The following is a 10,833-nucleotide window of genomic DNA, read 5'->3' on the forward strand; positions in this document are numbered from 1 at the left end:
TGCAACTATTTGGGAGGAGGGGGGAACCCATGTACAGAGCCGGTCTGCCCATGAGGCAGGCTGAGGCAGCTGCCTCGGGTGGCAGAATCCCATGGGGTGGCATTCCCCACAGGTGCCCCGTTCCTGCTGCCACCACTGGAGAAACAATGAGAACTAGCAGCGGTGGCTTCCAGCAAGCTCAAGAGTTCTGCTAATTGTAACTGTTTCATTGGATTGTTGTCATCCAGCCTGGGACTTTTATGGTGAAGGGCAGGTATGAAATCCTATATTACATGCAGCCTTGTACCTTACTTTGGAATTCCAAGTAACCAATAAAAACTTAGATTTATAAATGGATAATGTAATTTGTTAGTTTCCTTCCAAATTTTGTTAAAATCAGTGCAGTTTTGCATCATCTTCATTCAAAATAGGCATCCAATCAAAGAGAAAAACTGCTTCTAGATCTCAGGAACAATTATGCAAAATTTGATTATTATCCTGTTCCAGATGAAACCAAATCCAGCAGCCTCATGACCACTCATAGGAGAAATCCAAAAAGAGAAGTTAGATCAGAGTCAAAACACAGGGAAGTCTCTCTCTCTCTCCCCCCTCCCTCTCCCTGTCTCCCTCTCCCCTCCCTCCCTCCTCTACAGGGCACCAAGGTTTACAGTACAGTATTTCAATTTGTTTTGCATACATGTGTGTGTTTATTTTTTTCTAATTGGTTGCCTAGACAAAGAGGTTCCCTTACCCATCATAGAGCTAGATGAACCAAGGGTTTGGGTGTTTTTTGTGTGCTAGTTGCTGCTGCTGCAATACCTTCCGGGCTTATATTATTGGATCACTTTATAATTCTCTGGAAGATTTACAGTGGAATGAACCTGTTACTACCGTAATAAATAAGAGTAGTTTAAAATGGTTGGTGGGGTCTGTGTGAGAAATGGTACCACCATGGATCTCATCACAGGTGTGATATTACATAAATCAGTTATAGGTTTTCCCCTTGCATTCTATAGATCACCCTTGCCAGCCCAGCTGTGAGAAGCACATGGCTCATCACAGCTCCACTTTTCACTTGGTCTCTTAACAAAAAGTGCAAAGTGGAAGCTGCGAGGGAAGCTTTAAAGCTAGCATCCTTGATAAATGGCACAGAAGAGTATTTGTGCCTTAAGGCCTTGAACATTCATTTCCCCCTAATATTACTCCCAAAGTTGCACTACTGATGGTTAGGCCTAGGGCTATCTGAAAGTGGAGATTTCAAAACACCTCATTGAACTAATTCTCCAGACTGATACATTTTAATTTGGTTTCGATCAAGGTTGTGTACATGTCGCCAGCTTAAAATGCAGCAAGGTCATTCTCCCCCAACCCAATTCATATTGGAGCTGGTTTGTGGGGAAATGCAGCAAAATGCAATGTTTCACAAGAAATGACTAGATAAATATGGATTGTGACTAACATTGTGTCTCCACTGCTCTCCAAATCAGCTTTCGGGGTGCACCGGATGCAGAAAAGGCGAGAGTGTGTGCACAGTCCAACAAATGCAACTGTATACCATGAATGAAACTCAACAGGGAACAGAGGAAAAATTAAAAATTAGCAGTCAGAGTCCAGGCTAGATCTACTTTCCTGAATGCTAATAATTAATATGACTTACTGTATTTTTTGCTCTATAAGACTCACTTTTTCCCTTCTAAAAAGTAAGGGGAAACGTGTGTGCGGCTTATGGAGTGAATGCAGGCAGCATGTGGAGGGGTTGTTCTTGGCCCAGGGATGCTTCCAGTTGGACAGCGCCAAAGTCACTCAGTTTGACACATCTGGAGGGCAAGGAGACCATTTTGACTACCACTTATGCCGGATTTTAGTCCACTTATCCGCTTGTGCTTCTGATGAGGAGGAGAAATGGGGGTTGCACTATGGCATGAAGACGTTTTAAAAGCAGAGAAAGAGCAATAATGTAAAACACATGCTTTTTGACTGTCTTGGTCTTGAGGTGCAACCGTGCTATTAGATCCTTAACTGATAGGGTGGGAACTCAAATGGGTTCAGTGTCCAATAGGATGCAATAAGCAGGCTATGGATCTACCCAATACAAATATGCAAAAAGATAGAATATTGTTCTCTCTTACCCTCCCCATCCCTCTCTAGCTGACCAGGTTCAAAGCTGGGAAAGGCAAACAACTGCACCTCGCTTCCTTCCAGCGATCCACCCACTCCCCATTTTATGGCAGCTGCGCAGCGATCCCTCTTGCTGTTCTGGCTTCTGAGATTCAGAATATTTTTTTTCTTGTTTTCCTCCTCCAAAAACTAGGTGCGTCTTGTGGTCTGATGTGTCTTATAGAGCGAAAAATATGGTAATTCATAGACTAGAAGCACTGAAAGATGGGAAGAGGCTCATTTCTTACAAACCAACGAATATAATAGTACTTGTACATTTTGCCTCCTATATTGGGTTTTACAAGTGCTAGAGGTTTGTGGGTTTTTTTGTTTTTGTTTTTAAATAAAGTTGGGAATCCAGAGAATATAGTTCATTTGGGTGAGGGGAACTGGCTCCTTCTCTCCCCCACCCCCAGTAGATTCCAATGTATTTCTCTCACAGAACAACAGCTTGACTCAGCCATTGTTGAGGCACATCTGCCTTCCCATTCAGCTGCTGGAAGGCCACATGTTGTTTGCCGTCATTTTCCACAAGTCAAATCACCCATGACTACCTTATTAAAAAACTGATTTGTTTTGAAGTCTTTCTTTTTGCAAGGCTTTTCAAGACTCTGGAAGGCTAGCTCAAAGGTGCTCCTTAAATGCAGGAGGGTTACAACAACTGTGACCCAAATAACCTTTTGTTGGTTTGTTTACTGCTGTGTTCCTGGAAGAAAGGGCCAGACAGATAAGCAACAATTAAGTAGGCAGCAGTTCAAGAAACCAGTCAGCAATAAACACAGTTTGAACAGGAATGGTTAAGACACAAGAAGACCAATTCAGCACTGCAAAAGAAACACTGCATGCTGGGAGCTCTCGATAAATAACTCATTAGCTTTCCTGATAGTTCCTAAAGTGTTTTTTCTTCTTCTGTTGGAGAAATCCACTGTTCACATTGTGGGCTCACATTTAACTCTGTGCATGTTTATTTTGCAAAATATAAAGTGACCTTTGTATTGAAAAAGGGATCTTAGCTACCTTTGGATAACACACTAAAAAAGGAATCACAAACCTTTTTGGGTAGTGAGCACATTTGGAATTCTAAGGAAGTATCACCAATGCAGGCCACAAAATGGCAGCTGCAGGGGTGTGGCATAATACAAAATGGCTGCCACATATAACAGAGCAGAAAAAGAGAAATAAATACAAAATGGTGTAGACATGCTCATCCCTAATCTCATGCACTGTGGTTTTCTGAGCAGTTATTTGCTAAGACCTTTAATAGCTGCCATATTATGTACTGGCAGGCACACTGGGACCTATGGGCCTCAGGTTGGTGACCTTGGTACTAAGCCATAGCTTAGCATAGTGAGAATTAGAACGAGCAACAGTGAGTCTCAGGCATTACCTCTCCTCTCTTCTCCAGCCAAGCTGAGGAGATCAGAAGCTTTTGCTTCTGATACTGATTAGTTGTAGTTTAGCATTACGTTCAAACCTTAAACTGTGGCTAATCTGAACGACAGTCCGTGAAAATAAGTCAGCTTCTTAAACTATGGTTCAAAGTTGTGATTTCAAGCAAAGCATAGTTATGTTTAACCACAGTTTGAAGGGTTTGGACAATGTAATGCCTGTGGTTAGTCCTCACAACTGTGCCAGGGGAGGTAAGCCTTGTGGTTTAGTGTTTCGTCTGAATGCATCCGTTGAGTAAAGTTCCACTCATTCATCCTTCACTCTGACTGCTATCACCGTTTACTTGAAATAGTTTGTTTATGATAGTGTTACCACAACCAAATTGTTTCAAACCTCAGAAAACCAGTATATTACAGAATTTCCATTATGTGTTAAGTACCACATTAGTTCTGGTAAACATTGTTTTGTGGAATGCTGTGTGGTGCATTTCAGGGTGAGTGAGTTACTTTCCATTTTTCTTTTATTACACTTTGCTTACATTTTTATTACTTTGCTCTAGATGAGCCAGTTTCTATTACTGAAATCCATCTGAGAGAGATCTTATTACCTGCAAAAATAGCTTTTGATCTTTACACTTCAAAGGTAATCCTTTTCTTCTCTGCAAATGGGATAGCCTGTGATATAAATACCACCCTTTAGACACGTTTTCCAGGGATGCCTCTCAAAGAAAGCCACGGATTAGTTCATCTGTTGGTTAGAAGGTGCAACCGTTTTCAGAATGTAAAAATCTGGTATTTAAAACATAGGTTTTGCATTGCAGATCAGTTTACGATGGTTTCTTTCATCATTGTAATGTGTGTGTGATATACTGCTAAAAGCTGCACAGGAATAATACTTATCTTTCTGGTTATAATTCCTTCCTCTTCATGGATACAAAGTCGCATGTACCTGAATCAGTTGCAAACTTTGTACTCTTAAGGTATTACCGTAAGATTCATAAGCAACTTTTGCAGAATTGGCAATGGTACTGGTTCTTTGCATATTTTTTTAACAATGAAAAGATGTATTCTTAATGGGCTTTTTTTTGTATTTCTCCCCACCATCCTATTGTATGGAATAATTTTACCATTCATACTGCTTGTAGTCTCAAATCTACGAGTAGTTGCCCTTTAGCTATCTTTATGTAGCCACAATGACACTTTTCACATACAAGAGACAGGTATTATTGATTGGAGGAGGCCCATGTCAGCCCATGGACCACTTCATGCCTGGCCATGCTGACTGCTGATGCATGTGGAGCCTAGTTGCTGTCCCAATCCTTTGCTCCCAACAGATCCAGAAAATAAAGGAAAAAGACATGTTGGTCCCATTCTGTCTTCAAACCCAGTGCAGTGACAAAATCCATTTCCACTGCTGTCCACACTTCAAGAAGGATCAAGATCAGAGAACTAACAAATTAGTTAGACTGTCATTGATGAAATTGCCAATCCTGCCTAAAGCAGTCATGATCAGGAAATGGAAGAAATGACAGCAGCTCTCTTCACCCAGGCAGATCTTAAACCTGTACTTACGTTTCCTCGTGATTTCTCTTTCTCTTGGTTTATTAACTATGCAAAGCTGCCACTGTAATGCTGGAAAGGATATTTGATGAAGAGAGAGTGCAGCCAAGCCCTATCCCTTCTGGCACATCATATATTATGTGTCGGACAGGATGAAAGGTGTAGAATCAGAGAATTGTAGGGTTGGAAGGGACCACAAGCCTTATCTAGTCCAACCCTCTGCAATGCAGGAATCTTTCACCCAGTATGAGGTTGGAACTCACTATCCTGAGATTAAGAGTCTCATGTGCTATACATCAGAGCTCTCATGCGCTATACCAACAGAGATTAAGAGTCTCATGCGCTATACCAACAGAGCTATACATCACATTTGTGAGGAGCTGCTTCAGCCCAGAAGATATCTACACTTTTTATTTGCTATGAAAATCTACTTCAGAGATTTATTGCATGTCAAAGATGTTTAGATTTTAATGTTTGTGAAATTAGTTTATATACTTGCATTTGGCTTAGAAGCCTATTTTTGGCATGAAGCAGTATATAAATACCAATAATAATAATTGAAAGCAAGGTGGGGAATTAGCAATGCAAACTCTAGCCCAGATCAACCTCCTCTCAGGGGAATGGAGCAACTTAGGATCCAGCGGCCAGCTCTGCCCATCCCCTATAATGAACTGTTTAGGGACCCTACACTTGCAACATAACAATTCAGTGCATAGCAAAGGCTGATTTAAGGGAGCACGACCAGGCACAGAGCTTCTGGGGTGCTGCCGTGAAATTGAAATCCAACAGAAGGCAAGTGGCAGTGTGGTAGATTTTGGTGTTGCGTCCATGTACCCAGCTACGCCCCCCCCTGCAAACCTCAGAATAATGCTCAGTTTAGCAGTTTCTGTTTTGTTGCTTGCTAAGCAGAGACTCTGCTGGGTTTGAGGCGTTTACTTTTAATTTTAAAAGTATATCACTTTTCTGGTGAGGTTTTTTGAGAAGATGGCCATGGCAGATGGGGGCAGAATCTCTAGACCATTTGGCTCCTTATAATATTTCAGTCTAAAAGCTGATTTAAACTCATCATGTGTGACTTCAGAGAGCAGTGTTAAAAGAGTAATAGGCACACTTTTGCTGTTTTAATTGAAAAGGCTAAGGGATACATTACTAGTTTGTAATATATAGCATGTGAGCTGCTGTCTAGGATGGAGATATGATCGTGAAAAACATTCTCTCTTCTGTCTTTGGCGGTCCAAGCTGTACAACAGAAGTGAGACTCCCTGCCCTATGTACTGAGATGTAGACGGAGTGCATTTCAGAATTCTGTCTCAGTTAAATATTAGACATTTTCACTTTACTTGCTCCTTTCACAGAATGATTTAAAGAGGGGATGGATTAAGCAGGCCATTTTCAGAATGAAGCATCCCTTATCATTCCTCATCTGTATAGCTCTGATGTTCTTTACAAACTCGACACTAATCTCACTATATCCATGTACCAGACTAGTGGTTTGAGGCAGACAATGGAGGTACATATGTATTATAAAATGGTGGGGAAAGCTGCACCCAATTCAGACTCTGCAATGGATGCTTTTCATTCAGAAGTGCATCAAGATATGCCTGCATATCTGCTTCTAATCTGTGCCAGAATAACCAGTGGTAATGTTTATTAGTGGTCCAGTGCAAAAGGCAAAGCATAAATGGACAACATCTTATTTCACATAATAGACTTTCTGCATCTAATATTGAACAGAATGTTGCACCTACTGCAAACCCTTCCTCCAGGGGCAAGGGCAACGGCTTGCCCCCGCAACTGAAGATTTTGGGGGAGCCCTCAGTCTCCTTCCCCCCTGTGATGCCCCTGTCCATGGATGTTATTAAGGTGCAGCCCAAGGACCTTGATCCCACATCTCTTTCCCCTTCCTTGTTTTAAAAATAATTTCAAATATTTTGTTTACATATATGCTGGGCATGCTGCAAAATGCAGTGTGTCAGTGGGAGCCCACCCACCACCTCAGTTTCCTCACAGACATAAATTGGCACCTGCAAATTTGAGACATAAGCCTATGCATTAAGTGTCTTAAGAACCTAGCAACACCTCAGCTTCTTGGGATGGCCATTGACCCATTCAGCCAGGGATAGACAACACAGTGCTTCCCCTGCCAGATGCTGCTGGACTATCTGCAAATCCCATCATCCCTGTGCATTGGCCATATTGACTGGGTCTGTTGGGATTTGTGGTCCCACAAGATACGGAGGATGCTGCATTGGCTGGGCATGTGAGAGTCTCTTAAGTGGAAAAGGTTCTTTTAGGAGTAACGTGGGTGCTGTTGAAATGACAAAGTGATTGCCTTGATCTTCTTCCAAGATCTCATCTGGTGGGTGTCTTATCAGAGTGATCTCTGAGAACATAAGGCCGACTAGAAGAACAAAGGGAATTGTCAGTGTTTTACTTGGGAGTTGCAAACAGAAGAGATAAATTTATGTGGCGATTTAAAAGGAGGAGGGTTGTGAACCCATCTGGAAGAAAGGAAAGCCAAGAGCCATCTAAAGAGGCTGGCTGACAACCTGCTGTTTTTATTGTTAACATGGCGTGTGGTTCAAAGCTCTCCTTCCCAAACCACACACTTCTGTGTAAAAGCGGATTACAATTATTTATAGATGTCAGCTGGCTGCTCACCTCTCTCCCAATGCAAGCACCACTGCTGCTCAAATTCCTGCACATTGACTTTTCCAAAGCATAAGAACCTAACACCATTTTTGGTTTGGAGTGCTGTTGCCAGGTTCATTCGAGTGCACAAAGGCTGGGAAATAAGCAAGCTGACACAACATAGAATGGGGAGTGTTCCTAGGTCATAGAGCACATCATTTGTGTGCAGAAGTTCCAATCCAGTGCCACCAGGTGAAGCTTCCCTAGCTGAGACCTTTGAGAATTACTGCTGCTCACTGTATGCAGCACAGCACTAAATGGACCAGCAATTTGACTCAGTCTAACTGTATATTCATGAACCTTCCATGGCTTTATTCTTGTCACAAAATTGAATTCTGCAGCTGCAGAATTTGAGATAATTTAGCTTTTTAATGCTCTCCATTCAAATTCTTCTTCCCTGCCCTCCCCTTTATGTTTGTATTCACCTCAGTTTTGCTTCCTCAGCTCTCCTTATCCTTGTCTATAACCCCCCCATAGCAATCTCTTCCATTATTGTGGTGAATTATCTGTGAATCAGGACAGTTGTCTAGCATGTATTAGGTCCTGCTTACTGCTCTGTTTTTCACAAGTCACCTCACAGGAGTCAGGCGGCCATGGTTTTCAGTCTCAGGACCTGGAGAGACTTCCAGCCTTTGACAATCATTTTCTCTGTGATGAGCTTTGTTTTGCACCTGACATATAGAAAGGCAGAAGAATAGAACTGTAAATCTTTTGGCTGTAAAAACAAAAGGTTCACTCTGTCTCTATGAAGCTGGACAAACCCAGGGGAATCCCTATATGGCCGTAATAATGAAAGAAGTTTATCTTCAACTCTAATTTTATGCAAAATAAATGACATTGATTAAAGTAATTTACAAATGCCCAGAATTTGGAATGTTCCTTATTGTTCATGAAGTATATTTCATTGGGCTTAATATTCTATTTTTAAAAAGGGCAAACTTTGTACTATCCCTCTCTACGATCACCCACAGAGTTCATTTTTATAACTGGGTAGCTATGCTGACGTTGAGCTGCTTATGGTGGGCTTGTGGTGTTTAACTAAGGCCATGAAAATGGCTGGATTTGTGCTTTCCCTGTGCTTAGGCAAAATGTGTTTCAGAGGCACAGGCTCAAAGTAAATTGAGGTGAGTTTTTTTGAAGAGAGAAACAAGCTGTTCCTCAAAAACCATTAAGGGTTCTGTCACCCGGAACATCCCTATCCTGTTGACCTTATTTACAGGTTTATTTATTTATTTCACTGAAAAACGGAATGCCATAACTTTGATATATAGACCTGGAGAGCATTCGCTTTCTGTAAAAGGAGGTGCTGTGCAAAATGGCCAAGAGAATCTGTGCGTGCCCGAGCAACATAAACAAGTCTAAGCACAGTGAAAGGTATCATACACGGTGGGTGCTTTTTCTTTTCTCGTGTAGCCATACACTTTGGAGGCGAAGCAATTTGGCCTCTTGCCATGGTTACCAGTGCAATAATGCATTGAGAGAGGGGTGGGGGAGGGAGACGGGTAATAAAAGTGACAGCTGTGGAGTGTTATTGACAGTCCTTCTTTTAAATGGCAAACTGGGTCTGCATTTGTCCTGATTGTCACAGAGCGGCTTCTTATTACAAGGGAAGGACCAAGGACTGCAATACAGAAACTCATTACTTCACCAGACCAAGCCCCACATACAGACTTTTATTTTGAGGAGTAGGTGCTGGGGTTGCACATTGCAGGTACTGAGTGCGTTGTGTGCTTACAAGGCGAAAGGTTTTTTGATTGGTTGCAATGTCTGCTCCTTGTTAGCTGTGGGGGGCTCTTTTGCTCCCTATTAAGTGGAACACCTTTTGTTTTAGGGGAATAGTCATTGTAAGAACATAAGATGGCCCTTGCTGGATCAGACCAAAACCATATCTAGTCCAGCATCCTATTCACACAGCAGTTGATCAAAGGACTATGGGAAGCCTGCAAGGAAGGTATGAACACTGTACCGCTCTCCTGCTTGTGAACCCGAGTGACTGTTATTTGGAATCATACTGCCTCCAGTACACTGGAAGTAGGACACAGCCATTGTGGCTATTAGTCATTGATAGCTCTGTCTTCCATTAATTTGACTAATCGCCTTTTGAAGCTGCCGAATCTGGTGGCCATCACCACATCTAGTAGAAGCTGATTCTATAGGTTACCTATACACTGTATAAATAAGTATTTCCTTTTGTGTTTCCTGAATTTTGCTTCAATTCAGGTTCATTAGATGGCCCATGGCTGTAGTATAATGAGAGATGGATAAAATGTCTCTGTCTCTCCCCCCACTCATGCATAATTTTAATGCAGCTCTATCATGTCTCCCGGGACGTGGGTGGCACTGTGGGTAAAACCTCAGTGCCTAGGGCTTGCCGATCGCATGGTCGGCGGTTTGAATCCCTGCGGTGGGGTGAGCTCCCGTCTTTCGGTCCCAGCTCCTGCCCACCTAGCAGTTCGAAAGCACCCCTAAATGCAAGTAGATAAATAGGTACCGCTTTCTACCGGGAAGGTAAACGGTGTTTCCGTGTGCTGCGCTGGTGCCGGCTCGCCAGAGCAGCTTTGTCACGCTGGCCACGTGACTCGGAAGTGTCTCTGGACAGCGCTGGCCCCCGGCCTCTTAAGTGAGATGGGCGCACAATCCTAGAGTCGGACACGACTGGCCCGTACGGGCAGGGGTACCTTTACCTTTACTTTTATCATGTCTCCCTCCTTACTTGGCTTTTTTCATTCTCAAGAGACCTTTCGTCAAAAGGGAGTTGCTCCAGTCCCTTGATTATTTTGGTTGGCCTTTAGGGCACCTTTCCTGGCTCTACAATATCCTTTTTGAGATGAAGGAATCAGAACTGTACATGGTATTCCAAAGGTGGTCATACCATAGATTTGTATAATGGCATTATAATATTGGCAGTTTTACTTTGAACCCTTATTGACATCAAGTTTTCTTTGTGCAGGGAATTTAAAATTGGAAATGAAATACCTCACCTGCAATGACAACCCAGAGACATGTCTGTGAAGGAGGTCACTAACATATCCCCTGGCAGGAGACATTCATTCTGGGA

At 42.5% G+C, this 10,833-nt stretch overlaps 1 long non-coding RNA gene across 1 annotated transcript; it reads right to left on the reverse strand.

The window, feature by feature from the left end:
- Nucleotides 1–2,436: 2,436 nt before the first annotated feature.
- Nucleotides 2,437–7,862, reverse strand: LOC310703290. Its single transcript, XR_014524064.1, has 3 exons — nt 7,746–7,862; nt 4,133–4,272; nt 2,437–2,842 (listed from the first exon to the last, which is right to left on the reverse strand). It is a non-coding gene; the product is annotated as an uncharacterized lncRNA (long non-coding RNA).
- Nucleotides 7,863–10,833: the final 2,971 nt, after the last annotated feature.

The sequence above is a fragment of the Podarcis liolepis genome (assembly GCF_965112155.1).
Source record: "Podarcis liolepis genome assembly, chromosome: 1".
Classification (NCBI taxonomy): domain Eukaryota; kingdom Metazoa; phylum Chordata; class Lepidosauria; order Squamata; family Lacertidae; genus Podarcis; species Podarcis liolepis.